The 16,206-nt window shown below is 36.4% G+C and overlaps 1 protein-coding gene across 8 annotated transcripts in view; it reads left to right on the top strand.

The window, feature by feature from the left end:
* Nucleotides 1–16,206, top strand: part of LOC131438003 (A disintegrin and metalloproteinase with thrombospondin motifs like) — a 432,210-nt gene that overhangs the window by 285,944 nt on the left and 130,060 nt on the right. The gene's annotated exons all lie outside the window — the stretch shown is intronic.

The raw sequence follows: 16,206 nt of genomic DNA, 5'->3' as shown, positions 1-16,206 counted from the left end.
GTTTCAGTTAAATTATCATTTACATCAAAACAACAAGTATCTTACTTATAACTACATGCGTTGTAACAATGACAATGTTCGTTCATGTAATAATAAAATCAATTTACAATATGAACAAAATTAAGAAATTTGGTTGCGTATGCATTGGTTCCTTAATATGCAAAAGTGAAAATCAATGAAAGTAACAAAATATGTTCTGCGGACTGTGTCACATATTTTCTTCCTTGTATTGCTGCCATTCTATTTTCAGACATTTTCCGAAGATTACCGATGCTTTTTAACGAAGGATAATTAAAATTACACTATTACTGAGTTTATTGGTTGACGGCTATTCAAATTTTTCACATTCACATTTTTCGATCAAAATATTTAAAATCTTCTCTAATCTCTGTTTATAAAATGTTTTAGTTTGTACGTTTTCTGTCTTGGAAATTATTATGATGTAAATCGTTTCATTTGTCCAGATTTATATCTTGAGGTTGTTCGTATCCAAAATTTTACTCCGCTACTTTGAACCGGAAGTTCGATCTACTGCCGGTACCATGATTAGAAAATCATGACAATCATGAACCATTACTTCTCGTTAAATTACATCTATTACTGATGATTTTATGAGCAAAATGAGTCACATCACGAGCAATAACTCATCTCCCATAAAAATGTTCATGATTCTCATAGTATCATTGATAATAGGTATGATCTCATGTTTCATGATTTTCATAATTTCTTAATCGTGGTACCGGCAAAGGATTTTAATCTGTGTAGATGAAATAATATTGCTAATCTAATGGTAATTGGCAGAGCTATAGATGTTCAAAACAAGACAACAATTTTTTTTGCGGATTCACGTTCGTGCGGATTTTAAAATGTATTCTTATACAAATCCGATGATGTGTCTCTTTTCAAAAATGGCAATAAGGAGTGTATCGAAAATCCACTATCCTCAAATTTCCATCCACGAATTTTTCTTTTAAATTATGATAAAAAAACGATATTTTATTCAAACTAAAAATTGATCCTTTATTGTATAAGGTTAAACTTGAGCATAATGAAAACCGGATGAAATTTATGTTATTCCTTCACGAATTTTCGAACTTTTGATCGAACGCTCTTCATCAAGTTCCGGACAAGTGTTGCATCGCATTTTTTGGATGCTTGAGCCCAAATTTTTTTGAACTCCTGCATGTTCTCAGTTGCCTTACCAGTCTTCTGACCTCTTCACGATTGCCCAGTAACGTTCGATCGGTCGAAGCTAAGGGCAATTTAGGGAATTGATATTTTTCTCAATGAAATTTATACCTTTTTCCGCAAGCCAATTGAGAGTGGTTTTGGCATAGTGAGCCGACGCTAAATCCGGCCAAAACTGTGGTGGTTTGCTATGCTTCTTATGTAAAGGCACCAATCTCTTCTGAAGACACTCAGATGGCTAGATTTCTGCCTTTATAGTTCCGGTAGTGTAAAAAATGGTTGACTTCAATCCACAGGAACATATTGCTTGCCATACCAGTACTTTTCGACCGAATTTCTCCACTTGAATCGACCTGTCCGCATCGCTCACATCCTCCCCAACGACGACAGTAAAGTATTGTGGACCTGGAAGGGTTTTTGAGTCCTCCTTTACGTAAGTCTCATCGTTCATCAAAACGCATGCATCCGGAGACTGCAAAAGATGCGAATACAATTTCCGGGCTCGCTTCTTCTGTCCTTAACTTTGTTTCGAGATTTTCTGCTTCTTGTTGGTCTTCATGTGATTTCGCCTCTTGATACGCTGGATCATTCCGACACTCGTTCCTGCTGTTTTTGGCCAAATCACGTATTGACATTGATTTGTTCTTCATGATTAGAGATACCACTTTCTGGTCCAGTTTCGGGTTGGAAGAACCGAATTTTCTGCCTCTTCCTGGTAGCTCATCCAAAGAATAGTGTTCCCCAAACTTATTAATGATGGTTTTACCACTGACATGATGAATTCCAAACCGCTTCGCCAATTTTCGCCTAGTAATACCCTTCTCACGCCGCCATGTGTCCGAAACCTTAATTTTCACTGCCTTCTCAATACGCGCCATTTTGAAAACGCAGAATTTCAACCGCACAAACAAGTAAACAAACGAAAGCTGACAGCCAAACGCACAGCATGCTGTGATCTGAGCAATAAAAACCATCACAAATACATGCGTACAGCACGAATGTATGTGGATAGCTTATTTTCGATACACTCCTCACGGGATGCGGAATTAAAGTTGTTTGAAATATTGAAATCACATAGCTATTCTGATTTTACCTAATATTTATTGTTATTCCGAATTGAATGTATCATGTATCGCTAGCTCTAGAATAAGTAGGGGAATATGTACAAAGTTGATAGGTATTGTATGGTTCAGATAATTTAAAGAAACATTCCAAACAGTTGAATTCGCTTGGTTAGCGTTTGCTGATTAATTGTTGTGAACGATTTGCTACGGTTCGTCGCTTAACGCACACAAACCTCTTGATTACGCATGGTTTCCCAAAGTTCCCAAGCTCGGCAAAAGCTTTTTTTTTCTAGAACGCCGGAATGAGTCTAACTTTTCGAGAAGCGGATCTGGGATTTCGGTTTATGATGATAAACGCATGATCATATGTCATTACTCTCGGATGCGTTTCTGGATCATGGAAATAACAATACAATCACGTAAACAGGATCTTATCGCATAGTACTATTCAATAATACCAGTAAACATGATTCTTGCAGCAATATAAAATATAGCACATGTACGAAAGTATCAAGTATAAAATGTGAATTGAGATTGACTACACAAAATTGCACTAACTATCATGACATTGACTGATTACGCAAAGTCGTAAATTTGACCAAACTAATGAACACTTGATTTAATATCCATCGAAGATGCATTTGCGGCTCCGCTAATAACTCATTCGCCATATTTTAAGACACCGCAACCGTACCATAAATTACTCGGTACGATCAAATGCAGCTACTGATCCTTTCACAAATCAATTATGTTGGTTCCCATCAATATCTCACGGTGTTTGCAATTAACCTTTCGCAGTGATCCCCGATGTATGCATCTCTGTCTGCATCTGGTACGCATATGCACATGTTTACTGCAGGCAAAGAGAAAAAAAATAGAAACCAATCATCTCGAGCATCTCCATGATCGCGATCTGCCGACCACTAGCGGTTTCGAAATATCTGCTCTTCCGAAGAACACGCGAGTGCTATAAATCACTTGAATGTTCTACTGTTCCGCTGAACTGGTCCTGTCAGTTAGATTCCGTTCGAAACAGTACCACAGGATGAGGCAGGGAGCGACAGAAAATAGCAAACGCGTTTCGAATTCATTATAAAAGTCGTACCATATGCTTGCAGGCCCCCGTAGAACCGAACTGGGCGTTTGGAGGCGTCAGATTGCGAAAATCATGGTAATGAACCGCTTCAACGGTCCCACGAACTCAGCTCGGTGTCAGTTTTGGGAGGTGAACTGCGATTGGATTAATTCCTTTTGATTTAATATAGCGCCCCTGCATGAGAGTCGATCAGTGATTAATCGCGATTTTAAGATCATTTGATTTGCCGGTGTAAAAGAATTGTTTTATTCATAAGATTCGACCGAATTAGCCGGATGTATGTAGGGACATGTATGGCAGACATTTAGGTCAATCAATTGACTTAATGAGAATGTCGAAAGTCTGAGCGCTCGCATTCGCCATGTCAATTTGCCAAACATGATACCGATACTAAGATTTATTGCTTGAATTTTGGTTGCTGTTGAGTTTGATTTTTCCTAAAATAATGGTGATTTAATGACCATATTATACCTTTTTACCTTTCTCATATTGAAAGGCTACACAATCACTATGAAACCGAGTCTTGTAGTTCAGAATTATAGAATGATAAATGCAGAAAACAATGTGCTCAAGCTTTTCTCGGCTAAAACGTTTTTTTTTTTCAAATGAAAAGTATTAGGATTCCATACGGTTGTGGAAATAGGTCGGGCGGTGTCAAAGCAAATCTAGTGCAATTATTTTTAGTTTTGAGGCACATTTTATCTCGTTAGTCCGGAACCAGAAGTCGGATACGGATGAAATTCAGGCATCGGACTATAGGATCTCTCGTTTGAATTTAAGTTGAAGAAAATCGTCTAAGTTGTCTCTGAGTAAATCGTTTAATTTGTTGCGTTCCGGCCCGGACAAAATTCAACAGCAGTCTAGTCGTTCAAAAGTTGGTAACCGTATCCGACTTCTGGTTCCGGACTAACGAGATAAAATGTGCCTCAAAACTAAAAATAATATCACTAGATTTGCTTTGACACCGCCCGACCTATTTCCACAACCGTATGTTAAAATGAAGAGTCTTACAGTCTTATAACTCTATATTTCATCCGGATACGTCTTCTGGGTTCGGAATAACAGAATGATGCATATAAAAATATACGGCTTTCAACAATCCGTATATTTCTTCAATTAGGTAGGTCTGGTTACCTGAAAATCAAAGACATTGATTTTGAGTACACCGGATCATCGTTCCGCGAATCCGGAAGCCTACCAGGAAAAATGATCGTGTACTCCACATCGGAAATCTCTTCAAATTCTCTGCAACGGCTAGACCGATTTTCACAAACATATATTCAATTGAAGAGTTTTGTTTTTCCATAAATTGGTTTTGTACGGATCCGGCTTCCGGTTCTGGAAATACCGGATAAAATTAGTATAAAATTGCAAGCCGTCTTTTGGAGCGATGATGCGAAAAACGGAGTTTTTATTCTAAACTCAAATTTCATTCTAGGGGCTGGGGTCCACTAGGAGATTGATAGTACCTATCAGCACCAGCCTAGATGCCGTGTGGAATCCGGCGGAAAAAATGAACCAAGGACAGATCCACTGGGTTCCTGCTTCCATGTCGTAAAAAGCTACAATTACAGGAGTTTCTTTTTCCTTTCAGTTATCAGATATTTTCAATGTTTCACTTCTGATTACTCTATTTTACTAAATTATCTCTTCATTCAACCTATCAATTTCCGTCTAGCATCGGAGAAAAGTTTTATTCGGAATGTTTTCTTCTTCCTTGTTATTGATTGTCTTTCAAGATTATAAATTGAATGATAAAAATCAACTATTGCACAAATCCGTTGATATTACAAAGTTAATAACAGATATAACATATATCGGTATATTAGCATTAGCATTAGCATTAGCATTAGCATTAGAGACCGCGTGTTGTGTTGCTACTCCGTTATTGATCTGGACCAATTGAGATTGCAAAATGATTTTTTGAAGTAACATGTTTGGGAATAACACATTGTTTCACACTGTGCAAACTGTATTGAACCATGCATGCTGATCAATACCGACGCCGGCCACGTCCGAATGCAGATCTACTTGGGAGGGAAAGGATTGTTAGTTAGAGGAATCCTCTGCATTCCCACATGCATCGCAGGAGAGGATACTTTGTTAGTAAATGTTTTAATAATGTTATCATGTGTTTATTGCTCTGGGTAGCCGGCTACCAAGAATGTTTTAAAGTATTGTCGTTTTATGTGTTACTTTGTGCTGGCAATATAATGCACGAAAACTCCGAAATTGACAAAACTCCGGACAGCCGGCTGTCGAGTATGCAGTCACTCGTTTATGCATCTACCTTTCGCGTTTTTTTAGTCATGCAAGAAAACACATGCGGATTGATAAAAAAAAGGTATCATCTCACTGCTTTAACTGAATTAAGCACGTTTTTATAAATGAAACTACGTGATACAAAATAAACGAGCGAATAGGATTTAGACAAAAAAGTTGATTTATTCCCGGGTAGGTGTAAATAGCAAACAAAGGTCAAAATAATAACAAATTTTACCATCATATCTTGGCTTGATGTTTCTGTGTTGTCATAGCGATACTTGATATTTTCGTGATATTCCATCATGGGATCAAGACATTGTACAATAGCTGTTCAACATCAAAATTAGTTATAATATCTTATTTCGTTATTGATGAGCTATTTCAATTTCATTAAGTAAATTGATCCAGTAGTTTTATCTTCAAATAAAATATCATTAAATAAACTACATCAGAATCAGATAAGAGAAATACTTAAGACATTACTCTATTCTAAATGCTAGAATATAAAATAATTAACAAATTCATCTTCTATAAATATTTTGTTCTTGGTTTGATATTACAATGACAGAATTCTTTATTTTGTTGCTATTTTCTCAAGCAGGCTTTGTTATAATTTTTGATATTTTAACTCTTTTCTCAAACTAAATAATGTTAATTTCTACCATTGAGATGTTTGATTTTAATAACAGAATTTGGTATTGGTTTGCAAATCACTTCTACCCGGGTTGCATTGAAATATTCTAAACAGTTATTATAAAATCATTTTAAATCACCAAACAAAGGTCAACAGATTTCACACGCGTCTTGATTCTTTATTATTTCCGCTTTATTATTTTAATTATTTATTAAAATTATTAATTGATTATATTAGTTAATCTGGGCAGCCGGATACCGAGAAAAATATTAATTTACTGTTTCAAATATTAATATCAAGTGTTTTGCCTTTCTCTATAGAAAGGTATTAGAATTGCTGGAAAAACCGACTTTCGAACGGAGCCTCGGAGACCCATAGTGTTATATACCATTCGACTCAGTTCGTCGAGATCGGAAAATGTCTGTGTGTGTGTGTATGTGTGTGTGTGTATGTGTGTGCACTTTTCGAAGATATTTGAACGCGCTCAATTTTCTCAGAGATGGCTGAACCGATTTGAACAAATTTGAGCTCGTTTGATAGCTACTGTCGGGCCATTGATCAAGTTCGAAGATCAAATGGCTGTGACTTTTGGTTCCGGAGATATGATTGTATAAGTGACGTAATCGACAAAAAGCGTTGTATTTGAACGCGCTCAATTTTCTCAGAGATGGCTGAACCGATTTTAACAAACTTGGGCTCGTTTGAAAGCTACTGGCGGGCCATTGATCAAGTTCGAAGATCAAATGGCTGTGACTTTTGGTTCCGGAGATATGATTGTATAAGTGACGTAACCGACAAAAAGCGTTGTATTTGAACGCGCTCAATTTTCTCAGAGATGGCTGAACCGATTTTAACAAACTTGGGCTCGTTTGAAAGCTACTGTCGGGCCGTTGATCAAGTTCGAAGATCAAATGGCTGTGACTTTTGGTTCCGGAGATATGATTGTATAAGTGACGTAACCGACAAAAATCGTGCTATTTGAACGCGCTCAATTTTCTCAGAGATGGGTGAACCGATTTTAACAAACTTGGGCTCGTTTGAAAGCTACTGTCGGACCATTGATCAAGTTCGAAGATCAAATGGCTGTGAGTTTTGGTTCCGGAGATATGATTGTATAAGTGACGTAATCGACAAAAAGCGTTGTATTTGAACGCGCTCAATTTTCTCAGAGATGGCTGATCCGATTTTAACAAACTTGGGCTCGTTTGAAAGCTACTGTCGGGCCGTTGATCAAGTTCGAAGATCAAATGGTTGTGACTTTTGGTTCCAGATATATGATGGTATAAGTGACGTAACCGACAAAACACGTTGATTTTTACCGCTCTTATATATATAAGGGTGCCAAAATTTTGGGATCAACTCTATTTTCGTAAAGTTCTAGGGCTCAAAAGTTTAAGCACCTCGAAAAAAGCCTTCATGCAAAATTTGACCTAAATCGGACATGCTTAAGGGTTGCTGCCCGGTGGTAAAGGTTTGGCAATTTTCGATCTTGAAAAAACACCATAGGGGGGAGTACATGAAATTTCCAAAATCGAAAATTTTTTTTGATGCCAAAACTCTTAAAACTGCATAAAACATCGAAATTTAGTATCATCTCAAGAAAAATTTTTTTGAAAAAATCAACTTTCTGGGACTTAGAAAAATTTTCATATTTTTTCTAAGTCCCAAAAAGTCGATTTTTTCAAAAAAATTCTTTTTCGAGATGACACTAAATCTCGACGTTTCATGCAATTCTAAGCCTTTTGGCATCAAAAATTTTTTTTCGATTTCGAAAATTTCATGTACTCCCCCGTATGGTGATTTTTCAAGATATATGAAAATTTCACTAAGTGGACTAAGAAGGCTTTCTTTAGATTAGCATCACTGTTCTCATACAAATAGGCAACGCAAATGTCAAGCACTAGTTTGGAAAAATGATGCTGACTGTGTGGCATAAACACTGAAGCATGCTTTTGTGAAGTACTCGAATCAATCTGAATCAATTGGCGTCTAAAATTATTTAACAATTGTATGAAACATATTTTCATGAGACTGTTATGAAAGAAGAGAAAGGCATTATCACATCACTAGGTGGATTAAGAAGGGTTTTTACTATGTATTCAATATACCGATATATGTTATCTCTGTTATTAACTTTGTAATATAAACGGATTTGCGCAATGGTTGACTTTTATCATTCATTTTATAATCCTGAAAGACAATCAATAACATGGAAGAAGAAATCATTCCTAATAAAACTTTTCTCCGAAGCTAGACGGAAATTGATAGGTTGAATAAAGAGATGATTTAGTAAAATAGAGTAATCAGAAGTAAAACATTGAAAATATCTGATAACTGAAAAAAAAGAAACTCCTGCAATTGTCGCCTTTTACGACATGGAAACAGGAACCCAGTGGATCTATTCCTGGTTCATTTTTTTCCGTCGGATTCCACACGGCATCTAGGCTGGTACAGTCCGGAGAGAGCTAATAGGTACTATCAATCTCCTAGTGGACCCCAGCCCCTTGATATAACATATATCGGTATATTGAATACAAAGTAAAAATACACTTGATATATTAATATTTCATACAATAAATCAATATTTTTCTCGGTAGCCGGCTGCCCAGATCAACCAATATAACCAATTAACAATTTTAATAAATAATTAAAATAATAAAGCGGAAATAAAAAAGAATCAAGACGCGCGTGAAATCTGTTGACCTTTGATAGGTGATTTAAAATGATTTTATAACAACTGTTTAGAATATGTCAATGCAATGAATCAACTATTTTGTCTAAATCCTATTCACTCGTTTATTTTATATCACGTAATTTCATTTATGAAAAATAGGGAAGTTTTTATTCTTTACGCGATAGTATTGCAAATTTTTCTTCAGTTTCGAATAAGAGAGAAGAATAAGAGCTGTGAATCAAGACTTCCCGGGACTTCAATATCGGATATTGTTGAAACGTTCACTCGGGAAGTCAGTGAGTTTAGTGCTGCATCCAAGCATCTTGAAACCGGAACATACTGAGTCGCGCTCGAATAATACCAATACTGAAATTTTTACTAACAAATATTCTTCTCCCGTGACACTTGTGGTAGTACTTACGGCCTGTAGTAACAACAGGTGTTGGACTAACATCCCTTCCCATTCCTTAGACGATCTACGTTCGGGCCTGGCCAGCACCGGTACTGATCAATGAATTCTGTGGATTACCAGAAGATGTACATTGAAGGATGATTTACCAATCCCAGGTCGAATCATCTAGGAACTCCCTGTACAATTTCAGCTAATCCCAATCAGTAACGGAGTTGCAACCAAAGGTGGTCGCTCAAGCTCAAGCTCAAGCTAAACTTGGCTCAAATTTCATTCAAGTCATAGATTGTGTTAGTTGCTGCTTAGACAAACGAGCCGATTTCAACAATACCGGTTAACAGTTCCGAAAGTAGCTGGAATGGTGGTCGAAAACTCAAAAAAACGGAACGCTCTTCATTTTCTCAGAGACGCCTGAGTCGATTTTCACAAACTTAGACTCAAATAAAATAATTTACGGATTCCGGTTCCAGAGCAACATGGTGAAATTTGTTTAAAATTACACACCGTGTTTCAATTCAAAGAAAAGTATTTGAAAGAAGTCTTTAGTAATATTTAGTAAAACATGTGTTTCGCGAGAAAGCCATTACTACAACTACAGGTGGATTGAAACAGATTTTTTTTAAAGTGACCATGCAAAAAGAAGCTGATTATTCAGGCATGGTTTGCAAATTCATCTAGATTGGTGATCAATTTTCGCTGCCAGGAGTACAGGATATAGTGATTCAAAACTAGAACTTACCTCAATTTGTCGAAAACGATTAGATCAATTTTTACAAATTTAGATTCAAATAAAAGATCTTGTGATTCTATAAATTGTTCTGAATTTTTATTCGGATTCCGATTCCGGAATTATAAGATGAAAATCTAATGAAAAAAAATCCAATCCTTATAGAGGGGACGATACAAAGAGCGTAAACGTTCTAATATTCTACTATTTAATAGCGGATGATCAGAAGAAACGGTTCATATCTGCCATACCTGCCAGTTAAAACCATTTTTTCAAACTTAAGCTCTAAAGGAAAGAGGACTATGGTCTCATAATCGGTTATAAAATTTTATTCGAATCGGACTTCCGGTTCTTGAATTATACGATGATGAGTGCTGAAAATTACACAACTTCGTTTATGACGGCATTTGCGTAACGTAAAAATTCTGTGAAACTGCGCTGAGAACTTTTCTAATATATACATGGAATGCAAAGTTCCAGGTCTCTCATAGAAAAAAATACATGAATAATTTCGAACCGTGTATACTTTTGTTGAAAGCAAGCCTCTAGATGGCCCAATACCAAATTTCATGACAATCTATCCACTAGCGTTTGAATAACAGCTGATCGTGTCAGACGAGTTCTAGTTTTCATCAAGCTATTATGGAAACGGTGAAATTGAATGATTTGCGGCACGAACTGGTCCTTCATCCCCCATATTCTCCAGATTAGGCCCCCAGCTACTATTATCTAATTCCAAACGTGAAAAGGTTTCTCCAGGGAAAGAAATTTTCGTCCGAATGCTGAGGCCTTTGCAGAAACGGAAGATTATTTTGAAGGACTTGACAATTTTTTTCCAAAGGGCATCAAAATGTTGGAGAATAAAAAAGTTTTCACGGTAAAAAATCGACTCTTTTTTTGTTAGGACCGGGATTCGCATTCCATGTAGTAGGGCTTGTTAGTTTATAGCCAAGACAATTAAGCCATTGCTTTTGATCGAGTATCACTTTCCCCGCGAAATCAGTTATAATTATGATCACTCGATGAGAAAATCGGGTATCTCATCCAGTTCAATGTTATGTGATGCTCCATAAACTCCCACATGCAGCGATTTCCACTGAAACTTGTTATTCATTGAAGTGAGAAAGATTGGCAAAACCAATTTCAACCAAATATTCATACACTATATGAGTATTTTGGTAACGGGTATAATGAACTGGTGTAGAAGTAGTTCTGAAATCCAAGATGATGGCTTTCGGCTGATCGAATTTCTTTAAAATCCATGCAATATGGGCGTTTTTGGAAGGGGTAAGATGAATAGGTGTTGAATATTGATGTCAGAAACCTTTTTTTTAGTTATTCGAAATTCAAATTAATTTTTTTTTCATTCAAAGTGACATCTTTAATCCGAAATCTTTAGAACTGATCCATACGTCTTGTAAGTTTATGGTCAAACAAATTTGTTTACCTATTCTGAAACTAGTCGTGTTGAACGGTTTTACGAAACGCATGATCATCGTGGAAAAAACAACAGCATCTGTTGGAAGAAAATCCAGGCCCCCGAGTATACGGACAACCAGATGGATGACGAAGAACTATTGTCATATCGGACAGAAGGATTTCAAAGCCATGGTTGAAGCCGAGCGGTCTGGTCATCAACCAACAAGTGTACCAGAAGGAGTGTCTTGAGAGAATTCTTCTGTCATTCGTGAAGGAGCATCATGCGGATGGGAAGTACGTCTTCTGACCGGACAAGACATTTTTCCCATTACGCCAAGAAAACACTGGAAATGCCGTACGTGCCGAAAGACAGGAACCGTCCCAAGGTTGGCTTCCTTAGTGCCTCAGTGTACAAAAATTATTGACGAGCCAAGTATACAAAGCAGTTAACCACGAGGATTTGGAATTGTATCCGGAAGATTTAGGTCAGTCCCGTCCAGCGCTCTTGTAACCAGGGACCGAAATAATCTCTGAGAACATTGAGTGAGTCTTGTTTTAAACTTTTTGACCACTTTTTCCGGTACTTCTTGAACCGGGAACTTGGAACCAGTGTAGCCGAAGTCGGTTCCTTTAGTAAGTAACTAATATAGGCTACAAAGTGAATCAGTTTTAAGCCAAATCTAAAAGAATTTTTCCCTTCGTCGCTCTAAATGACAGTGTAAAATTCAATAGCAACCTATGGGACTACGAGATTTTTTATTTATACTCACACAGTCACATAGATTGCTCAGCTCGATGAACTGTGTCGAGTGATATAAAACACTTAGCCCTTCGGGCCAATTTTCACTAGTCAAATTTTCAAGTGATTGTATAATTTTCTACATGAGAAAGGCAATAAGTGTACTTTTATAGAAAAGCATCGTTTTCATGATCTTGTAATAACACTAACAAGTAGGTACAAATTGAATAAAAGAATTAGAAATTTACATATTTTTACCTGAAAAATATAAATTTTAATGTGGCAACCCTGCACGCTATACGAAATTGAACAAAGCACGCTACGAATGGAGCAAAGCCGCACGTACCGACGCGTACCAGTTTTGCATCGTCATTATGAATGACGATTTGAATGTTTTGACACTCATCGCCCAATAATTTCGGAACCGGAAGTCGGATCAGGATAAAATTGCACAGTATATTTGAAAACAATGAGAGCTTTAATTTGAATCATGATTCGTGAAAATCGGCTTAACCGTTGCTGAGACATCGAAGTGAGTTCCGTTTTATGAGAATTTCTTCACTTTTATCGGTGCTTTCGGAAGCGGAAACCGGAAACTAGTAGTTCCAAATTAGTTTTATATATTCACTAACTAACAAGATCGGACAATTAGTTGAATTAATAGTAAGTTCTATAAAAATGTGCACCTCATTTCGCTATCGCTTGTGAAAAAATACTCTGGAAATTGAAAAATTTCACTAATCGCACTGTAATACCGGAATCGGAAGTCGGATCTGGATCAATTTTGCAGGGACTTTTTCTTAGTTTGTGAAAATCGGTTAAGAAATTTACGAGAAAATTGACTGCGCATTTTTTCATAAAAGATTTCAGAGATAGCTGGACCGATTTTGATCAAAATAGTCGCAAATGAAAGGTCTCCCCGTCACCCAGAACGCTATTGAATGGTTTTGAGATCAGATGTTTACCTTTTGAATTATACGAAGTTTTATGTAAAATTTTCAGTTTTTTGACAGTATCTGTCACACTTGACCTAGAAAACAGAATAAGTTTCCAGACTTAGATTCCGCACTGTAAAAGCAATCCAACAAGCCACAGATTGTTGAAATCCGTCGATTTTTAACGGAGATATCGACATTTTTGTGTAAACGACTTGTATGACAAAGCAATGCTTGGGAGCAACGTGAAACACGATTTTTGTTACATACAATTGTTTCTAAGTATCAAAAAGACTGTGTACAGCATCCTTTTTATGACATTTTGCCTCGGACCGGTTTTAGCACGGTTCGTTTTTGGCAATATAATCGTTCGAGTACGACTAATGTAAACCAGATGATGGCAGCATTTCCGAGTTGAAAGCAATTTCATAATTATATTGATTTTAACTAGGGTAAGGGCTCCCTATTTCATCTCATTTGTAAGGACGTCGCCTTCAAACCCCGATTTAGCCACTAAAATCACTGTAACTATTTCATATTACTGCTTCATTCGCCTTGCTCCACGTTGAAAATTGATTCAAATTTCTTGAAAATTGAGCTAATATTTATAAAACAGCTAAAAACACTAATGATGTTTTCACTACTCTGCTCCTAATTTCATCTCAATGGATTTTTATTCATCCTATCGTTGATCTTTTATTCATCCTATAAATTAGCAATGGCGACAGCAATCAAAACAAAATATTCCACTATTACACTCTCACCCGCATTCGCATGGCTGCCAGATGGCTGACTAAACGCTGCCAGCTGGAAAAATATGGCTTGCAGACATTCTGGTGACCGACTGCCTTACCGCTGCCAGATATACAACTCAAACGATACAACCGTACCCACCAGGATTTTTCCACATTATTATTATTGGTAAAAAAATTTACTCGTTGAATTATCTAATTAATGGGGCAATGACTTACGGAGATCTAAAGAACTATCTTTGAACATCATTTTATTAAAGAAAACAGATAGAACAGATATAGACTTTCTATGCAAAGTAATACATATTTTCTATGAAAATACCTGGCATCTCTGTACACAGCCGATGAAATACATACACACTTCACAGCGTTATGTTGGCGTATAGCGGAATGAAACCAGTGCTACTAGATTTGCCACAATGGTTATTTCATTAGTATTTAACACGCTCTTTCTGGTAATATTCGAAGCCAAAACAGTTTTATTTATATATTATTATCAATAATATAATTAAACTAATGTCACGGATACCAAAAACATACTTTTTGGTAATAATTTGAAGAAGAAAATCAATTTATTTTTTGTAACAATATGAGATAACTTGGCAACTTTGCGAAACCAAATGAGATGAAAACAAAGCGCAATCAAGTGAACTAAGTGAAAAACTTTCATCTCATATTTTTAAAGACTTTTATTGTTTGTCGGGTAATTCTTGAAGTTTTAAATCGTTTATTAAACAAGTGGCAAGTGAACATTACTAATTATGAAGTCATCCAGCATTCAATGGTAGTGTAATTGTGCGAAAAAGTGATCATGTTTTGAGACGAATCGATTAGTAGATAATCAGAAACATGACGAACTGTAAATCCTGAGACGAAAATGTGTCCTAAATTGAAAAATGAGTTTATTTTAAATGAAAAAAACGATACACGAAGAACTTAAAACCATTTCTTTCAAAAGGAAAGTGTGACAACAGCTTTCATAATCATTTTAAAACATTTCACAGTTTGGTTCAGGTAGGTTTTAGAATATTATTCATGTTCAAAGTAATGAGGTGAAGGGATGAGATGGAAATAGGAGCTCAGATGAAATAGGGAGCCGTTGCCCTACTTACAGGAATAAATGCTGGAAGAGCATAAAACTCATATACCATTCGAATCAGTTCGTCGAGATCAGCAAATACGTGTGTGACAAATAATTTCACTCAATTTCATTTCTTTCGTATGCTCCCAAACAAGGTTCCTGAAATATGTGTGGATCCGACTTCTGGTTCCGTAACTACAGGATGATATGTGAAACGAAATTAACAAATAAACATATTTCAGTTTTAGTGTTTTAGTGGTACTTATTCAGTTTTCGATGCGGATTTAATTCGCACTACGATTTCTCAAAGATGTCTACACTGATTTTCAAACATTTTTAAACAAAAGTAAACTATACCGCTACTCAGGAGTCAGGTGAATTTATCTGACTTCGGCTACACCGATTTTAGAATTCCGGTTCCAGTATCGAATCGTTTCTCAAAGCTCAATCGTTTTCACAAAAAAGCCATATCGACAAAGACAAAATTAATTATTTTATCCAATTCTGACTTCCGATTCTCGAATAACAGTATAATGAATTTTTTAAAATTCAAACCGACATAGAAGATGACAATCCCGAAAAGCTTTAAAGTTGGACTCAAAACTATTGCAATTTCTTCGTCATTTGGTCATACGAATCGGTTTGGGTTATGCTGGTTCCTGAATACCGGCTCTGGAAGTACCTTAAATAACCGTAAACTCTAAAGTGGAACTTACTTCGACATATCATGGAATGTTCGATCGATTGTCACACTTTTAGATTCAAATTCGATCCGATTTGCAGTTTCGACTTTACAGAGTAATGAGTGATTAAAATCTCAAAAGGCCGCTGAAAACGACGGTCATTAAAATAATGTCATGAGAACTGGAACACCGAAGAATATTCATGCAAAAAACACAGGTGGATTGATGAAAAATGGTATCATCTCACTGCTAGGTGGATTAATCACGTTTTTATATTTTCATACAACGGCAATGGAAAACATGATTTTAGCGTTTTCCAATAGTGGCGATTTGCCAAATATAGGAAATTGACCATTCATAAACCGTAAATTGCTAGTGTCAAAATGTCGGAAACATAACACAAATAACGTGATCAATCGATAATCGGTGAACAATATCGAACATTGCTAACGTCGACTAAACTACCGCTAGGATTAAAACAACCATACAAACAACTTGCATGTAAACACGTCGTTTTTGTTAGATTCCGAGGGAGTTTGT

The sequence above is a fragment of the Malaya genurostris genome, chromosome 3 (genome assembly GCF_030247185.1).
Source record: "Malaya genurostris strain Urasoe2022 chromosome 3, Malgen_1.1, whole genome shotgun sequence".
In the NCBI taxonomy this organism is placed as follows: domain Eukaryota; kingdom Metazoa; phylum Arthropoda; class Insecta; order Diptera; family Culicidae; genus Malaya; species Malaya genurostris.
Note: the sequence above shows the minus strand (reverse complement) of the source record. Positions and strands in the feature narration are given on the sequence as shown.